General features: G+C 48.6%; 1 protein-coding gene across 8 annotated transcripts in view; it reads right to left on the bottom strand.

Moving 5' to 3' along the window:
- Positions 1-19,969, bottom strand: part of Ralgps1 (Ral GEF with PH domain and SH3 binding motif 1) — a 230,102-nt gene that overhangs the window by 62,087 nt on the left and 148,046 nt on the right. The window lies entirely within an intron of this gene.

Raw genomic sequence — 19,969 nt, 5'->3', positions numbered from 1 at the left:
ATATCTTTTTAAAATATATTAAGAAAAAGCCTTTAAAATGTGGTAGCAAATGGTTGTCAGTTATTCTCATGGGGGAAAAGTCAACTGTATTTTTCAGATTATGCTGTGTTTACATTCTGGGGTCAAAATATTCCTTCCTTCAGGAAATGATACTGAGAGTTGAGAGTTGGTGTTCTCTTTCTTTGACAGAAAAAGAAAAAAGGAAAAAAACCCGGCAGCCTCTAGAGATCCCCAAAGTTTCTTTTTGAAGTCTCACTGGCCCATGAAACTCCACGTCTGGGACTCTGGCCTGAGATCACACAGGGCTCTCTGGCAGTGGGCAGGGTGTTGGATGGCACAAGGCAAGCTAGAGCTGGAAAGCCCCAGGGCTGCTGAGCTAGGAGGCAGCTTTGCGTGGCTACTGCCTGGCTGATCTTGAAAATTTGAAACCATTTCGAAGGCTAAGTTAGTAATCTCAGTTTAGATGGACATCTCAGGGTTGATGTCACTTCCTGGTATTCCCCAATGGAGCTTAGGAATTATGGCAGGCTCATCACCACAATCCCAATTCAGCTGTCGCCTTTAAGCCTGGGCACTTCTCTTATGATGGTGCCAGCCAGCAAAGCCCCATTGTGTGTCCATGAAGGGGGCATAACCCAGCCACTACACAGAATGTCAAAGGGTGGCAGGAAGAAATACCCACAGCCAGCAGAGAACTGGTTCCCCTCAGTGGGGCCCACAGTCCACAGCACAGTCTGCCCCCTTCTGAACCCTCACCCTCTTTGTGGGGGTTGGTTTTCCCTCTATCTGCCTCCACCCACAGCCCAGCTGTTGTCTCCTCAGGTGCCTGCCTTCCTAATGTACTGTCTCCAGCTGCCTGTCCCTATCTGACTGTACCAGTCTTCCCACGCCCCCACTCCACGACCTGCCTCCGACCCCTCATACAACACCAGTCCTGGGCTCTCCTCAGTTGCTCTTTGCTTGTCTATCTCAATGCTTCCATCATAGATTTTTAAAGATTCTTTTGTTTTGTTTTTTGAGACAGTGTTTTTCTGTGTTATCCTGGAATTTGACCAGGCTGGTCTTGAACTCACAGAGATCTGCCTGCCTCTGCCTCATAAGTGCTGGTATTAAAGGCATGTGCCACAGTCATCCTGCTAAAAATATTTTTAAAAGGCATTTCTTGATGACATGGAGAAATTCCAGAACAGCAGAGGGCGGCTGCCCTCACTCTACCCACGAGGATCATTAGGCTCAGGGTCTAGAGAGTCCCCTTCACAGAAGCACACGTGGTTATAAAGTGCTTTTTGTGGCCCCTGAAAAAGGTGTTGGAGGAAGGCTCCAGGACATGTGCCCTTCAGTGGAAGCAAAGGGCCCAGCCTGGGTAAGCGCTGCAGCCCAGGCAAGGCTGTGGTTATGGACTGTGGGGTCTCAACAGGGCCCGTGTTGCCAGTTTACACAAAATGTACCACCGGATCCAGAGCCTGAGCCCATCCCTGCCCTGCAGATGTTCCTAAGAAGGAAGAAAAGAAAAAGAACAGGGATACCCCCCCCACCCCCAAAGAAAGAAAGGAAGAACTGGCAAGAAAAAAAAAACCTGTTGACTTAGTGCCATGAGAACAGCGATGATAGCAATAATATACTGAGGTGACCAGAGTGTGGAGTCACTATGCCAGGCATGGGGACAGGCCTTCGGTGTAAGCGCATTCTACTAGATGGCAGGCAGACTCATGTCTATTTTAATATGCATTAAAAATCATCAATTCCTTGAGGAGAAATGAAGAAAACAGACTTAAGGGAGACAGTTACTAGGAACCACAGGGGCGACCATGACCACTGCAGTCTTGGAGTCACCACGCTCTTACCGACTCCACGCAGAAGCTGTTCTGCCTATGAGGAGGCCACAGGGCGACAAGCCTGGCACCACACCTGAAAATGTGAGCAGGGCCTTCTGCATGCCTGAGCTCGGGTCCCCACTGCCCAGGTCACTGTGGAGGCAGGACCTTCTTTTCTTCCTCTTTGTCTTTGGTCTGCTGAGCCACCCGTCTTAGCCTATCTACCAGTCACAAGTGCCTTGGGAAAGATTCCCTGGGCCAGGCACTAGCCACCTTCTCCTTGCAAGTCTGGCTCGCTTGCTGGCCCTGCTGCTCTCAGCACTTGAGGCATTGCTGCTTGTGTAGCAGGCTGGGATCAAGAGTGCTTGTGTAATTTCTGGAGAGGGTCCTGTCTGAGAAGGGGCCTGGGTAAGATGGCACCAGGGGAGTGGGCCTTGGCCCTGGCAGTGAAAATTGCCTAGGAATGGCAGTTGGGCCATTTCTTATGGCCATAGGCTGTGTCAGCAGCTGCCTGAGGACAGGAACATGGAGTGGCTTGTTGATTCTTGCCTGCCCAGCTTGCCTCATGTCATCAGAGGACAGTGTGACCCACCTCCTGGCCAAATTTTCCTGTGAGGCAGGCAAGCCCAGACATCACACTGCTGGCTCTGAAGTCTGGCCTCGGCTCTCAGGGAAGGATCTTCTTCCATCCCTTCTGGGGACACAGTGCTAAGATGCAGGGAGAGTGCTGTAGCAGAAAATTACAGAAGGGACAGAGGGACCTGGGGGTCTAGAAATCCCAAACTGGGATCTCATGTCTGCCAGGACAAGCCAATGAAATTCACTTTGAGTTAAAACTTGCAGCCAATGCCAAGGGTCCCCAGCAATGGTCACAGAGAAAATCGACCACGGGTTCTTAAGGGGAGCTATGGTGGCTGAGCTCACAGCAGACACCACACTGGGCTCGTCCTACATCCGTGAGCGCCAGTAGTCTTCCTCATGTGACCCTTTGAGAAAAGTAAGTCACACACATGGACTCTGACCTGCTGGTGCACTCCAGGTCACACAGTGAATGTGGGATTGTAGGGTACAGAGGTGTAGACCCATACTCTCTGTCTTTAATGGCTGGTCGCTATAAGACAGCATAGCCCTGACAGCATGAAGAGCTCCTTCTTCCCAGGTGTGTCGAACATCGGAGTTGGAGCACTTTGTGACCTCATCTATAGCCCGCTTTCTGGGGCAATCTGTGTCTAAGAAGATTCAGGGGTCTGTCTTTTACAGACAGCGGTGGTTATTGGCTCTGCTCTTCTAGGTCCCAAGGGTGTTCTTCTCATGATGGCTAATGGCATTAATGAACTGAGTGAGCTTTGTCAGGTTTGATTCTGGCTTCTTGTCTTAACTCTGCCCGCACTGACAATGCAACCAGAACCCTTTTCTGCTCTGCTTCCTGGCTGGACTTGCTTGTCAGTATAGGGCACCTTCCACTTAGTCTAACACTCAAGAATGTCCTGGTTCTGGAGACAGTATATTATTCCACAGAGGTTCACATTCAGGAGGAAGGCACTCTGCCTGCCTGGGTCAAGGCCTCCTCATTCTTCAGATCAAGGCCCCTAGCATCCCTGCAAAACCCTCCTATCCTGACACTGGGTGACCATGACCATCGGAGGCTCCTGGCTCCTTCCCTTCCCTTTGCGATGCTCAACCACTGTATTAAGGAATCTGTTCTTAATGCACTAGTGACCATTATCCTCTGGGGTCTATGTGCAAGCTCACATCATCGTCTTGTGAATCCTTTAGGAGGCCCCTGTTTGTGGAAAGATCTGGGGTCCAGAAATGAAACAACTAGGTTAAGGTCAAAAGCCCTGAGAGTGAAGAGGGGATTCAAGGCCACATCTGTCTACTCCTTCACCTCTCTGCTGGTAGTCTATTCAGTGCTTTTCCCAGATGGGTTTCAAGCACAGCAGAGCCCAGGCCTTCCCTGGTCCCCTCAGCATCCAGCCCAGGGCTGGCTCCACTAAAGGGTCTTTGGAAATGTTTCTTCAAGGACAGAAAAAGACACAGAGACCAGAATCTTTCTGGTTGCAAGTGATGGATGCCATCTGGAAGTGCCAATAAGGAGGAAAGGATCCGTCTGAACCCTAGGTTGCCCACACGACCAGAGATAGCACCACAAAAACCAGGAGCCTGACAGCTCTGGTGGTGAGCAACATGTGAGTAACATATGAGATGGTGGCTGGCTGCCTGTATGATCCACAGTACTGCACCTCACAGGAGTGGCTTCCTCTTCACCCACCCGCAGTCCATGTGGCCGAGGCCATGCAAGTGGCACCTGTAACGTCATGTCCTCACAATGAAGGACAGGCAGTCTCATTCCCCTGCTTCAGGAAACAAGATTCTATTGGCTTGGCTGCAGACTCCTGAGTGTGCAGGGGATGGAGTGCTCATGACTGATTCTAGTGGGCCATGACTTTGGGGAGGTGAAGGATATGATTGGTTCTGGCGGGCCACCATTGGGGTGGTGACTGGACTGGTTGGGTTAGAGGCCCTTTTATGGCCAGTGGTGGATAGGAGAGCATTAATCTCCCAGGTAACCTAAACAAGCCATGAACTCAGCTATACAGGTTTAAGTTTTCTGTTTACATCAACAAGCATGGTAGTTTGTACCTATATCCAAGTACACAGGAAGTTAAGGTACTGGAATCTAGGAATTCAAGACCAGTTATGGTAACATACTACGCCCTGGCTATACATTATCCCCGTGACCATCTGTTCCCACTGAGATTGTCCTCAACTTTGGAGTCTTCTGGTTTCACTCTGTAGGACGAAATGTAGTGTGAGAACAGAGTGATGAGACCTGTCTGCCAGGGGCAGGAGAGCATGCAGACTTGAGTCCAACACCATACCCTACCCCTAGCGACTAAGGTAAAGTGGGCTTTTCTAGACAACAGTGTGATTTCAAATCAGGAGACAATGAAAGTGAGGGCTCACGGGTATGGAGTCTTTTGGGGACCAGGCAAGCTCAGCTTTCCTCACATTTTGCTGCTCATCTGATAACCTACTCCACAAGCAAGGGGACTGGAAGGCCATAGCCACACTATCCTCAGTTTCCCGGAAGCTCTCCATGATGGTCAGTGCTAACAGTCAACTTGACAGAAACTGGATCACCTGGGAGACAGGTCTCTGGGCATGCCTGTGGGGAGCATGTGGGTGCATTAAGTGAGGTGGGACGGCTCACCCATGGTGGGTGACACAATTCCTTGGCTGGGATCCTGGGATACATAAAGGGAGGAAGTGAATCGAGCATGCATGCTTCCTGAGTATGGATGTCATGTGAACAGATGCTTCATGCTCTTGATGGACTATGTCCTTGAATCTAGTCAGAGCAGAGCTTTCTGTCAGCTGAGGTCTGTGCAGGAGACAATGCTCTGGCTTTGTCATGAAAAACAGTATATAGTCTCAGTTCTTCAGAAGCTCTAGCTAGGTTCTTTGTTCACAACAAAGACTTTTTTTAAAAAAAAAAAAAACAACGTATTCAAGCAGCTCAGGTGTACAGAGGGAGAGTATATTAAAACGATAAAGCCATAAGGATCTGAGTCAGTTCTAGAAGTCAGATAATGCCTATGATCATGACCGGTACTCAACTTCTGGCTTTCCTAGGCTCACTCTCCATACAGTGGAGATTAGAATCGGCAGACTCACACCAGGACAGGACAGCACCCGCCCTTTCACCTGGTGTAGGCTGACCATCAACTTCATGATGGGCATGGCTGTTATAATTCGTAGGCATCTTCAAAGCCCAGAGCTGGGGAAAGGGAACTGACATGGTTTACCTTCATTGCCAACTTGGCTGGATCTGGAATTGCCTTGAAGACACACCTCTGGACATGTCTGTGAGGGAGTTTCCAGACAGGTGTAACTGAGCAGGGAAGACCCATCATGAATGCAGATAGCATCATTGCATTGGCTGGTGTCCTGGTCTCAATAGAAAGGTGAAAGGAGGAAGAATTGAGCACTAGAATTGGTCTCTCTGCTTCTTGACTGGGGACACAAAGTGACCAGTCACCTTATATTCCTACTACCACATGCCTTCCTGCCACAAGGTTCTGTGCATTACTCAGAGCTTCTACTGCTGTGATGAAACACCAGGACAAAAGCAACTTAGGGAGGAAAGAGTTTATTTGGCTGACACTTCCAGAACTTTCATCATCAAAGAAGTCAGAATAGAGAATAGAATAGGAATTCTTCTTTTCTTCTTCTTGTTCTTCTTCTTGCTCTCTCTCTCTCTCTCTCTCTCTCTCTCTCTCTCTCTCTCTCTGTCTCTCTCCCCTCCTTCCCTCCCTTTCTTTTTTAAATTATTTTACTTAGAGTATGCTATGTCTCTGGAGGTTTTCTTTTTTATATACAATTTATTTTATTCTGCGTGCATTGCTGTGAGGATGTCAGCTCCCCTGGAACTGGAGTTACACAGTTATGAGCCACCATGTGGGTGCTAGGAATGGAACCCAGGGCCTCTGGAAGAACAGCCAATGCTCTTAACCACTGAGTCATCTCTCCATCCCCAGAATAGGAACTCAAACAGGGCAGGAACCTGGAGGCAGCAGCTGATGCAGAGACCATGGAGGGTGCTACATACTGGCTTGCTCAGTCCACAGGACTGAGCTCCTGGATAAATAGGCTCTAATGACAGAGAAGGAATGGACTTGCTAGCAAGGTGAGAGCAAGCAGGCCAAGAGCAAAAGTTTTCTTCTTCCATGTCCTTATATAGACTTCCAGCAGAAGGTGTGGTCCAGATTAAAGCTACGTCTTCCTACCTCAAGATCCAGAATTAAAGGTATGTCTTCCTACCTCAGAAAACTGCAACAGAAGTGGATTTTCCTACTTCAAATTAAGCAAAAAAAAAAAAAAATTCCCTCATTGGTAGGTGTGCCTTGCACTTGCACTTTTGCATTTAGTTAATTCCAGAGGTAGTCAAGTTGGCAACCAAGAACGGCCATCACAGACTGTATTCTCTCAAACTGTGAGACAAAATAAACCCTCCTCCCTTGGTCTGCTCTTGCCAGGTATTTTATTAGAACCACGAAAAGAGAAGAGAGAGAGTCTTGGAGCACAGTGTCCTCCAGACCACTCAGTTCCACCAAGCAGTCTTACATGGGGCTGCACGTATGACAGGTCCAGTGCTGAAGAGATATTCTCTTAATTCCAGAATTATATTTAGCTGACACTTACTAGTATTAATGAGGTGTTCTGAACACAGATTTAAGTTGCATTTAGTCTAGCAACCAAAAGAGATCATGAATTTTTAAAAGGAGAGAGAGAGAGACCAAGACCCCTGCGCAAGGGAGGAGGGGTGCCGTCCTTGAAGGGCTGACTGGCAGGAAACTGCTGCTCCACAGCCTGACAGAGCTGAATAGGCTGTGCGGCAATGTGAATGCTTTCTTTCTCGAGTGAAGCTCCTCTCTGTGTAGTTCTGAATACAGTATTCACATATTCACAGGGGGCACAGGACAAGAGCACTAAGTGGATCCCAGGCCTAAGACATGGGCGGAGTAGGGGTGGAGGCGGGAGGCTTGGCTTGCCAGCACTCAGGCAGGAAAGGAACCTGAAACCAGCTTTGTGGTTCTTTGGAGCCTGCAGTGGGTGCTGGGGGGAGGGGGCACGCAGCTGATGAACACTCTGACCACAGACCTCAGCCGGAGAGAAACCAGGCCCAAAATAGGCTGAGCCTCAGGCGTCAGCTGGGATTCGCCCCTTCCAGGGAGTCACAGCTCAAGCATTCTGTTTACTAAGTGCTTCTGCACACATAGAAACGGGGGCGGTCTGGGCTTCCTGCGAAGGGTGGGAGGGCCTCAAAGGCGGATTTCGAGGTGTTGGAATCTTCTTTGAAACACTGTGCCAGAGCAGGCAGCTCAGCACAAACCTGGCAGAAAGGAGAGAGCACTGCGGAGTCTGTCCCTAAAAGGTCCGTCACATCCAGCCTGGCAGGTAGCAAATAAAGGGATGACATCAGGAACGCCACCTTGGCAGGCATCTGAGTTCCTGGGAGTGTGGACGCCCTGCTCTTGCAAGGGCTGTGTGGAAGGAGCAGCTGAACCTGGGGATCATTTGCCCCCAGGGCCACACCCAGCTAAGATGCTCTTCTCTCTGCAGGGATGGGGCTGAGGGTGAGGCAGGGAGAAGGGAGGGTTTCACAGGGTATACTGGATCCTCTTCTGTTCTCTTCCTAGGGCCCTATGCTGTCTCCCCAAGGGCTCCTTCCTGCCTTCTCTGCAGCTCTATGGAGGGGGACAGAGTCAATGTCACTGAAGCCCAGCCACAGTGAAACATCCGACACACACATGTCCTTAGTGGCCAAAGCACTTCTGTAAGCTGGTGCTTTTAAGCTCTGCTTTACAAAGGTCACGGGCATATGAAGGGTGACAGAAAGAAGAGCATACAGCTTGCAAATGGTGGAGCTGGGCTTTGAACCTCAGCCCTGGGTTCAAGAGATTCCACTCTATACAATGTTCCTGCCCGCCTGGCGGGATGATACCAGCCATGAAGAGGGGAAAACCTACAGCACAGGCACTTTAGTACCCGCCTGTCCTGCCACTCTCACGCCAGCCCCATAAAACAGGCATCATTCCCAGCCCCGATTTGGAAAGAGGGAAATGGAGACCCATGTGCTAAGCTGCTGGTTGTGGGCCATTCAACTGGCAAGAGAGGTCCAGCGTGCAAACCTGGGTCCCCACGACCCTAGCGCCCACCACTGTGCACCAGGCTTTTGTTTATTGCCTATCAGCATATGTTCTGCTCTGGGCTGGACCCTGGAACTTAATAGTGGCAACTAGGGAGCCCATTCGACCATCCAGCCTGCTGAGAAAGGAAGTACACTAAGCCTACCCTCATGGCCTACAGTTGCACCCATGAAACTGACACACACCGAGCCGAGTTGTGCTTTTCTGGGTAACTTGCAGAAGTAGTTTCTGTGACAGAGTCATTTTTTTCAGGCTCCTTTTCTTTCCTAGTCTGTTTCAGAAACATCACTGGAAACCAGAAACAGACTAACAAAATCAGTCATGTGACTCTTGATTTCTAGACCAGGTGTCACCGTGTGTCTTACATGCTGGGTTCCCTTGTATTGGCGCCAATGACATCAGAAGAAGAAAAGCTCTAGGCTCCTAGGCACTGACAGGAGAAGGCAAGCTACACCCTTCCTGTTTGGTGCTGGACCAGTTTTTGTGCACAGGAAACGACCTCCAGCAGTGAAGGCAAGGTCATCCCTGGTGAGCCATAGCTCCTGGGTGCTCCTATGAACTACTTGGAACTGAGTGTGAATTTTGGGCCACATCCCAGACCTACTGAGTCAGAAAGTCTCAGGGAAGGGCTCCTTATCAAACTGTTTTCACAGTCCTCAGTTAACTCTGAACCATTTGAGATCACTGAACATTGAACTCACAGAAGTCATAAGCACAAAGGATCTACCACCCGCTGAGCCGCTCTGTGTGTCAGTCATACATCTCAACCTTAGCACTGACTCTGGACATCAAAAGTATTATTCTACTTGGGTACAGCCTATAATGCCAGCACTTCGAGAGCTGAAGCAGAAAGATTACAAAGTCTTGACCAACCTGGCTTACATAGCAAGTTCCAAACTTACCTGAGCTACATGGGGACCCACTCTCAAACAACAGCAACAATAAAAACAAACAGTTATGTTATAGGAAAATAGATAAAGGAGTTGGGAGCAGTCTTATGTGTCCCCACATTACCTTGATCGAAGGTCTGTCAAGAGTGTGAACTTTGCAAAAACACCAATGATAGCCTATGCTGGAGAGGATGTGGAGTGAGGGGAACACTCATCCATTGTTGGTGGGAATGCAAACTTGTGCAGCCACTTTGGAAATCAGTGTGGCGGTTTCTCAGGAAACTGGGAGTCAACCTCCCTCAGGACCCAGCAATTCCACTCTTGGGAATATACCCAAGAGATGCCCTATCATACTACAAAAGTATTTGTTCAACTATGTTCATAGCTGCACTATTTGTAATAGCCAGAACCTGGAAACAACTAGGTGCCCCTCAATAGAAGAATGGATAAAGAAGGTGTGGAACATATATACATTAGAGTTTTACTCAGCGGTAAAAAACAACGACATCTTGAATTTTGCATGCAAATGGATGGAAATAGAAAACGCTCTACTGAGTGAGGTAAGCCAGACCCAAAAAGAGGAATATGGTATGTACTCACTCATAAGTGGTTTCTAGCCATAGTTAAAGGTCTTTGAGTCTAGAATTTGTGATCCTAGAGAAGCTAAATAAGAAGGTGAACCTGAAGAAAATCATATAGTTATTCCCCTGGATAGTGGAACTAGGCAAGATTGCCAGGCAAACTCGGGTGCATGGGGGGTGGGGGGGTGGTAGTAAGGGAAGATGTTCAGGGAGAGGGGAGAGGGGGAGGATTGGGGATGGCTTGGGGGAATGGGAGGGAGGGAGGGAGGAAGGATGGCTGTGGGAGCAGGGAGGTTTATATCTCAGCTAAGGGAGCCATTTTAGGGTTTGCAGGAGACTTGATTCTGGAGGGGTTCCCAGTAAAAATTAAATAAAAAATAAAAAAAATAAAAAAATAAAAAAAATAATAATTAAAAAAAAAGAAAAGAAAACGCTTTACTGAGTCAGGTAAGCCAGACCCAAAAAGAGGAATATGGTATGTATTCACTCATAAATGGATTCTAGCCATAATTAAAGGTCTTTGAGCCTATTATTCGTGATCCTAGAGAAGCTGGATAGGAGAGTGAACCTGAAGAAAATTCAGGTAGTTTTCCTCCTGGAGATTGGAAATAGACAAGAGTCCCAGGTAACCTCGGGTGCTTGGGGGGGTGGGAGGGTTGCTGGAAGGGGAGAGGGTTAGAGAGAAGGGAGCAGGGGAGGAATGGGGAATGCTCGGGGGACTAGGAGCGGGGGAGGGAGGAAGGATAGATATGGGATCAGGGAAGAATATTTCTCAACTAAGGGAGTCAGTTTAGGGTTTACTAGAGACTTGATTATAAATGGGATCCCAGGTCCAAGGAGAGATCCCCAGATTGTTCTCTGGATATAGGAGAGGGTGCCTGAACTGGCCTTGGCCCATAACCATGCTGATGTTTATTTTGCTTATCACCATAGATCCTTCAGCTGGCGATGGATGGAGATGGAGACGGAGACCCACATTGGAACACTGGACTTAACTCCCTAGGTCCAAACGTGAAGCAGAAGGAAAGAGAACGTGAGCAAGGAAGGCAAGATCAGAGGGAACCTTCATCCGACGATGGATGGCGATACAGATGGAGACCCACATTGGAGCACCGGACGGAGTCCCCCAAGGTCCAAACGAGGAGCAGAAGGAGGAAGAACATGAGGAAGGAGATCGAGACCGCGAGGGATGCGAGCACCCACTGATACAAGGGGACTGATCTAATGAGAGTTCACCAAGGCCAGTTGGACTGGAACTGGACGAGCATGTGATCCAACCAGATTCCGTGAATGTGGCTGGCACAGGGTCTTTCTGAAAAGCCATTGACAATGACACTGGGACTTGTTTCCTCTGCATATACTGGATTTTTGGGATCCAGTCTGTTTGGATGCTCACCTTCCTGGACCTGGAGGGAGGGGGGAGGAGCTTGGACTGCCCTCAGGGCGGGAGACCCTGACTGCTATTGGGGATGGAGAGGGAGGAGGGGAGGGGGTGGGGGGAGTGGGAGGGTTTTGGGAGGAGGGGTGGAAATGGAGACTTTTGTATTTTAATAAACTTTGAGGGGAAAAAAAAAAAGAATGTGAACTTTGAGCCTCTAGGGGTCCAGACTCAGGCTTGCCCACTTACTGCTGTATGAATTTTACCTCCCAAACCTCAAGAGAGCTAAGCCACCTCATCATGTACAAAGAGAGACAGTGGGGAGAGCCCTTTCTGAAAGGACCTGTTCTGAGAATGAAATGAGCTCATCCATGTGGAAGGCCTCCTACCAGGCCAGGCCCACATGAGCACCAGCAGGAAGCAGAATGCATCTGTTACGTAAGAGCAGAGATCCCCCAAGGCTGCAGGGATCCATAGACTGCAGCTCCCAGAACTGGATCTCAGGGGCCTCCCCATAGGACAGCCCTTCAGACTAAGCCAGTGCCACTTAGAAAAGCAGTACCAGGTGGCTGGTACCTCAGTTGGTAAGAAGTAGTGAATGAGAAGGGGCTGGAGGGCTGGGAAGAAAAGGCGTTGTTAGCCAGGGAGAATGAGCACAGCAACAATAAACACAGCTGCCTGGGTTTATGGGTCTCCTGGAAGCAGCGCCCTCCCCAAAGAGAGTCACTTAAAGCCAGTCTGCTGAACAAGACTGAGTCAGCCAGTGTGATCAGCAGGGTTGACAGAGGCCAGCGAGCACGTGCATCCGTGCATCACTGCGGCTCTGGGCAGAAGGCCTACCTAACAAGAAGGGATGGACACTGTGAAATGCTGCAGTTTAAAGAGACAACCTCGTCATTTTCCATCCAATTGCTTAATTATCCACAACAACTTGCTCATTGGTGCTCAGGAGTCAGTCAAAGTTTCTCTGGCAGAAGCAGATAATCCAGAAGCTGAGGTACAGACTCTGGGGGACAACCGTACAAATGCAGCACTGGCTGCTGTGTGACTGCTCTCACTCCTGGGAAGCCTACATTATCAAGCTTTTGCCAGAAACCATATTAGTCTGCCCAGCTGCCTCTGGAACCCCAGGGAGGTCAGCAAGGTCAGCTATTCTTCATGAAGGCAAGGTTTTTAGCTGGTGAGAGTGGGAGTTGTCGTGCCCACCCATCCCACCCTCACACTGCTCCCTGGAGGGCCTGTCTGTCCCAGACTGGGCTCTAGAAATGACTATATATTTTTCAAGTTTACACTGAATGGGAATGATTTTAATCAGAGATGGGAAAAGCTCATGAAATTTTGGTTGCAAGGAAATAAAGCCATCAAATTCTATGAGAGCCTCTACTTCCACTGGATCTCAGTTTCTCCTTTCGGGATGGGTCCCAGCTCACACAGTAGGAGAGGGGTTCGATAAAACTATGTAAGTATTACTGAAAAATACTGTTCTGAGGTAAAATGACAACCAGTCAGTGGAAAGTCTCAGCAAGCTGGCTCCCAGCAAAGTGTCCAGATGAGGCTTAATGAGCATTTGTTCATTAAATGACAAATATGTTTGATCTCTGGGTGATGTCACCCTTGATAAAACTTGCTGCTTGGACTCTGTCCCTGACAAGTGAATGGAGAAGTCAGGAATGAGTTGGGTCATGTGGAGCTACTTCACAGCAAGTGTGCAGCCCACTCTGATGCCTAGATACATGTGTCTAAAAAAACCCCAAATTCTCAAGTGTTCTCTGCGGTGCCTAGATACCCTTGGCGACACGGGACAGTACTCTGCCATGATGACCCCCTGCTGACTAAGTCTTCAGATTTTGTTTAATGGAGCCAGAGAATATGCAGCTCCCTGCTGGATGCAGGGCAGCAAGTCACAGGACTGATGCAGACCTCCAGGAGGGGAGGGAGCAGCCGGCTTGTGCCAGCTGATTTTATTATTAATAATAAATAAATATTATTATTATTCAGCTGGGTGGATGGAGGCTACAGCAGCCCACCAGCTTCCTGAAGCTTGGACACTCCCTGGTCCTTCTAAGACCAGCTGACCAGGAGAGGCAGGGCTTCCTGAAGCGTGGACACTCCCTGGTCCTTCTAAGACCAGCTGACCAGGAGAGGCAGGGCTTCCTGAAGCTTGGACACTCCCTGATCCTTCTAAGACCAGCTGACCAGGAGAGGCAGGGCTTTGCCTCCTTCATCTCCAATCTCTCTGAAGCCTCAGTACCTAAAACTATTACTTTTTCTTCCAGTGGTCAAGTCTTCAACTTTGAAGTGTGTCGTGTCTTAGTAAGGAACAAATGGCAACCAAACAAATACTTTGGGGAAACAAGGTCAGGTAAAAGCTGAGCAGTGACGCACGCCTTTAATCCCAGCACTCGGGAGGCAGAAGCAGGTGGATCTCTGTGAGAGCTAGTTCCAGGACAGCCAATGCTATACAAAGAAACTTTGTGTCAAAAACAACAACAACAAAACAAAACCCACAAAATAGTGCTAATGGGTCTATGGCCTTTCTTCAGCAAGGAGAAACATCCTGATTTCAAAGATCAAAAAGAAGAAAAAGGGCTCTGGAGTTGAAAAGATGCATTTTTCCCCCAGGACAGTGTGCTCCTCCTGGCATTATACAGGTTCAATCCCAGCTCCTCTGCTTCAGTGTCCAGGACCTCACTGAGCCAAGCCCCACTCTGCTAATTAGAAACACAGACCTGAAGCACTTCCCTCATACGGTGTCAGAGATTACTGCTACTGTGACATGACAGCTGGGACCTCAAGTTATCAGAAGGGAAGGTTCTATTGGGGCTTACAGATCCACCCATAGCTTGTTATTGTTGCTTTGGGTCAGGACCAAGGCTGCAGAGTAGAAGAGCCCTGGTTACATGATGGTGGCTGTCACAGTGCTTACTTCGCTGTTTCACCAGGGCTACCTAACTTCCTCCCATTAGGCAGGACCTCCGATAAGTTCCAATAGTACCACAAGCTGGGGACCAGTCAAGGTCTAAACTGTAACGAAACGAGAAGAGTGAGCGATGTCTCTGGAATACACAGCCTGATGCTCTAACGAGGCATGAGAAGACTGCATCTCCCATTTCTTAATGCTCAGTTGGTACTGTGAGATGGACATTTCCCAACAGATTAGTCTGAGCAAGGGTGAAGAGGGCAGGCCCTGACTGAGATGCACCATGTAACTGCACCAACAGGGGCAGGAGACTCACAGCTGTAGCCTCTGAGAGACATCTGAAACACCTGTCAGAAGCCCCAGGAACAAGAGAAGCAGGGTGCTGGATGAGATGGCTTTGGAAGGAGGGAGGTACACTAGAATACTTCCTGGGGTGTGGTAGTGACAGGCAGACATAAAACACAGGTCTGGAGAAGACCAGGAAAGAGGCAGGACCCCGAGGCTGAAAATGGGGGGGGGGGGTGGAACACCACGAAAGAGAGAGTTACAGAAGAGGAAGGCCAAAAATTGCTGTACAAATTTCCGTCCAATTCTTAACCTGCCCTAAACACACATGTCCCATGTGGAAAGGAACCACAAGTTAATGCAGGTGCTGGAAGAAAGAGAGTCCAACAATTTGCTGGAGGGTAGAGTTTGGAGTTCAAGTCCTACCGAGCTAAAGCAGCTTTGTAAGCAGGCTTTCTGATACCCCTAAAGGCTACATCCTACATTAAGTCCACAAAACCAAAATAACCCTAAACACCAGTCAGCTGACCTAACTACTGGCTAGAAGAAAACACACGTCTGACTGGAAGAGTCTCTTCAATGTGCCACATTCATAGTGAAGACTCTCAGAGACACTAGGAAGCAGAAATGTGTGATATGTGATCAAGAAAAACAAACAAAAAAACCCACATACCCTCCCACCCCAAGTCAATAAACTCAGGTATTAGATTTGGTAGACAAGGATTTGAAGGGTTAGAGAGAAGGCTCAGAGGTTAAGAGCACTGGCTGCTCTTCTGGAGGACCCGAGTTCAGTTCCCAGCACCCATGTGGCAGCTCACAACTGTCTGTAACTCGTTTCATGGAATCTGGTACTCTCACACTGACATACATGCAGGCAAAATATCAATGCACACAAAATAAATATTTTTTTTAAAAAAATGAAAATAAGAGTTTCAGGAAATGAAGGTCAAAACAGGTCCTCTCAGAAGAGAAATGACAGACACACAAAGAATGGAAGAGCAGGTACCCCTCCCCGTTTCTGGAGACTTATGAGTACAGATGTGACACACATCATAGCTGGTGGTCAGAACGCACCTTACAAATGGCCTAGGCAATGGCTGATAACACCTTTCGATGTAGGTGCAAAAGTGTTCCTTGTCCAGACAAGGCCAGAGATCTCTTGTGATAAAGAGAAAATGCAGTTTCACACCCTCAAGAAGATGTCCAAACCAGAAGATGGAGAGCAGTGTAACAGACACTCGCGTGCCTTCCCACAGAGCTCGTTACTCTCTCCAGGTGATCACCACAGACCCACAGTGCTGAAGCTATCTGGGTTCGAATTCAGCAAATGTGCCCCCCCCCAAATCATTTCCCTTTTCAAGAGAGCAGCCAAACTCCTCTGGTCTTGACCCTCAGGGTGTATTCACCTCCTGTGCTCAGCAGCTTGCTGACTTCTGATCTCTTGACCTCTCACTCAGAAAGCATAACTTTTCTCAAGCCTCACTGACCCATCTCCTCCAGCAACTGCTGTGATCTCCTGCTTTTCTGTCCTGTTTTTTGTTTTCTCTCACGTTCCAATAAAATTATCCTCTAGCTTTTTGCGATTTTTTTTGTTTTAAATCTAGCTGTTCATGGTGTGCACATCTTTAATATCAGTATCAAAGAAGCAGAGGCAGGAGGATCTCTGAGTTTGCGGCCAGCCTGGGCTATACAAAGTTTCCAGCCTTGGCTACCTATCAAGAGTCTGTCTTTTAAAAAAGCCCAAGTGGAAATTATGAAATGAAAAGTATAGTGCCTAACAAAATGTTTCCATTGAAATCAACGGACTGATACACAGAAGAAAGAAAGGGTCAGCAAAATGGGAACTAGAGAAAAGATCTGAACTGAAGCATGGGAGGAAGTACACATACACAGACAAACTTTCAGTGACAACAGTGTGTAAATGGAGTTGAAGGAGGAGGGAGAGAAAACACTGTGTGAAAACATTTAATAAATAAAGCCCCTGTCCTAAATTTAGTGAAAGAGAAAAGCAGCCATTGGAACAAGAGATTCGGGGAACACCATGGGAAAAATCATGCAGAGAGCATCACTATTAACCTATCACAGACTGTGAGAAGCCAAAAAGCATCACTATTAACCTATCACAGACTGTGAGAAGCCAAAGAGAAGAGGTAAACTTCAAAGAAGACAGAGGGGTGAAAGGAAAAAAAAAACAAACCAGTTATAGCCAAGTGTGATGGTGCCTGCCTGCAACTCAGGCTGACTGTGTCCCAAGTCAGCCTGTGCTACACAGCCAGACCCTGTCTGAAACAACAGAAACAAGGCTGGAAGGACTCTCGGTAGAGCACTTGCCTACCATGCAAGAAGCGCTGGGTTTGACCTCCCCCCCCCCCAGCTCCACAAAATCCAGGACTAGAGATGCACAGCATGCCTGTACCCCAGCATCCATGAAGTGGAGACAGGAAGATCAGAAGTTCAAAGTCATCCTTGGCTACACAGTTCAGTTCAGTCCTTAGGATACATGAGACCTTCTCTCAAAACCAAAACCACAAGGGAACACATGTCCACACAGGAGCTGACAGACCAGTAAAGGAGGTACCAGATTACTATACCCAGCATTCACTGGGTTGAACACAGTCAGACTTGTTGAACTAATGCATCACATCCTATTTAATATTTTCAAAATGTTTTTATTTTATGTGTATGGTTTGCCTCTATGTTTGTCTGGGTGCCGGGTACCCAAGGAGACCAGAAGAAGGTGCTAGATCCCCTGGAACTGAGTTACAGATGGTTGTGAGCCATCATACAGGTGCTGGGAATCAAACTCAGAGCCTCTAGAAGAGTAGCGAGTGATCTTAAGAGCTGAGTCATCGCCTCAGCCCCTCATTTAATTTCTATCATAGCTCTCTGAGGTGGATGCTTACATTACCCACATGGTACAAATGAGGGAAAAGGACGAAGGTTCAGAGGTACTACGTGGTAGAAGCAGAAACTCACTCTGAGGCTGAGCTCCCTACCAGGAGCCTCAGGTCCCCAAAGGGCAAGGGTTGTGCAACGATGGGCAGGACAAGGTTCCTCTGGGGCTCTTCCCCACTTGTTGGCGGTGTTGGAGCTTGGGATTACTCAAACAGAAATACCACGATGACCCACATGCATGAGCTGCATCTGTTAGCCAAGGCTGTGGTAGTCCTGAAGACTCCCTTTGCCATTAAGTAAGTCTTAGGGCCTCCAACTGTCTTTCTCACCAACTGACTACAACCATAGCCAGAGCTTCAGATGGCCAGCCTATGGCTCCCAGTGGCAGGCCCCTTAACAGTGGTCTTTTACAAAGACAATCCCAGCCATGTGTTTCTTAAAGCCTGTTACTGGCTCTTTAGCATTTAATCCCACCTCTCTAACAGGGCCTCATCTCTCCTCAGCCAAAATGCTCTTCTCTCAGCTCCACTTAAGGAATGCCTCATGACTGGGCATGGTGGTATGTGCCTGGAATCCCAGCATTCAGGAGGCTTAGGTAGGTGAATTTTGAGTTTAAGTCCAGCCCTAGCTATGTAATAGTCTCCTGACTCAAACAAAACAAAACACAAGAGAGCCATATAACTGTTCTTACCTCAGTATCTTCTCCAGCTAGTACTGTGGTCTAACAAATGACATCAAAACTCAGTATCCTAACAACTATTTCATTAAGCTGTGTGCTAGGATTCAGATGTGGATAGTTTCTTTCTCTCTTTCACATCCAGGACCCTAACAGGAAGACTGTATGGCAGAGAGTAAATACAGGCAGGGGTAACTTGGTACTTAGGGGCTGGAACCATCTGGGGACAACTTTCCACACATGCTAGAGGAGCGATACTATCTGTCGTGAGCTGTGACCCCTGAACTCAGGCTCTGACTTGCTCAAGGCTCTAGGAATAGAACAGATGTCAACCTGCCTGTAACTGACCGCCTGTTCTCTGGTCCCTTTACCTCATGACATGGTGTTACAAACCAGCACCCTCACAGACTTGTGAGGACAGAGCATGGCCACCAACTCTAATGGGAGGAGTGTCAGGATTGCCTGGTAACTTGGGAGATGTTGGGGCCATCTTTGAGGAAGCAAACTACTACAGTGTCTTTACCCACTCCTCCCAGGCTCAGCTCTCCCTTCTCTACCTGAACTGCCTACTGGGTCTGAGCTATGCTATGGGTCTGGGCTTAGTTACTTCATCAGGTAGCTGGCCCTGGCTGCTCCATCTCCCCGTGAGATGCACCCTCAGCATCCAACACTTTTCAGACCCCATGGTCTCTCTCCTAGCCCGGGGTGTCAGCTATCAGAGGACAGGGTGTTTGCTAACAGCAGCATCTTCACGAATACACCCAGAAGTGAGAAGGAGAGATATGACAGAGTGGGGAAAGGGAAAAGGCAGGACAGACCCTCAGTGTGCTGTGTGTCTCGGGCTGAAGAATATAGTGACCTCCTCCTGCCAAAGGTACAACTTCAGGAGAGGTGCTCGGGCACAGGAAACCTGTCCAGGTCCCAGGCAGCCCACACAGTGTGTGGCCTTCATCTGCTGGTAGAAGACAACTTCTTGTCCAGTCCAGCTCTCTGGCTAGTGATGTCCTGTAAGGTCCATAGTCTCTTCTAAGAAAGGAAGGGACTGCCAGAAAAAGGGAGGAGCCAGGTAGGCTGAGGAAAAGCTAAGGAAGGAAAAAATGTGTTTCTTGAACAGAAGAGTGGCAGTCCTGGGGGGGGGGGGGAGAGAAACCACAGCGAGTCTGTCTTTTTAGGGACCAGGATGTGCCTCCTGGTGCCCTGGTGTAAGAGAGGTCCACTGAAGATTCCCTCCTAGTGCATACCTACAAGTCACCATCACTAAAGCTGTACAAAGAAACGTCACTGCTAATATCAACAGGAGAGCCTGTTGGTGAGACTTGAGGGTTCCCGCTCCCCACACTCCTACAGGATGCCCAGTAGCCTGCCTGGCCTTCCTCTAACCGCCCCCGGTCTGACACATCTAAAGGACTTAGCTTGGGGACATCAGTGTCCTCTTTCTTTCCCTTTTCTACTCTGAACCACCAAACAGTCTTAGAGTTCCATGTCACAGCCAATTCCACAACTGACAGCCCCGAGTCATTTGTTCACTGAGTCTGGCAGAGTAACACAGCAGGGACTTGGAATGTGAGGCCAGGTCACCTGCCCACTCAGCCCACATTGTCCTTGACCCTGTAACAGAATGTTCCCAGTTGTTGACTTGTGGCTCACTTATGCCGAGGGAAAGGAAGCCCAAGATAGGCGACTCAGGTGGTGGGTGACAGTTTCCTTCCAGTGTGGTCCCCAATCCAGTTCTTCCACTGTCCACTGTGGGTTACTGCCTCAGACTGGCCTTCTGCAGGGACAAAGGGAAGAATGTGGCCTCTGGAGAAGGGTCCTGA

Source organism: Myodes glareolus, chromosome 21, assembly GCF_982192425.1.
Source record: "Myodes glareolus chromosome 21, mMyoGla1.1, whole genome shotgun sequence".
NCBI classification, from domain to species: Eukaryota; Metazoa; Chordata; class Mammalia; order Rodentia; family Cricetidae; genus Myodes; species Myodes glareolus.
Note: the sequence above shows the minus strand (reverse complement) of the source record. Positions and strands in the feature narration are given on the sequence as shown.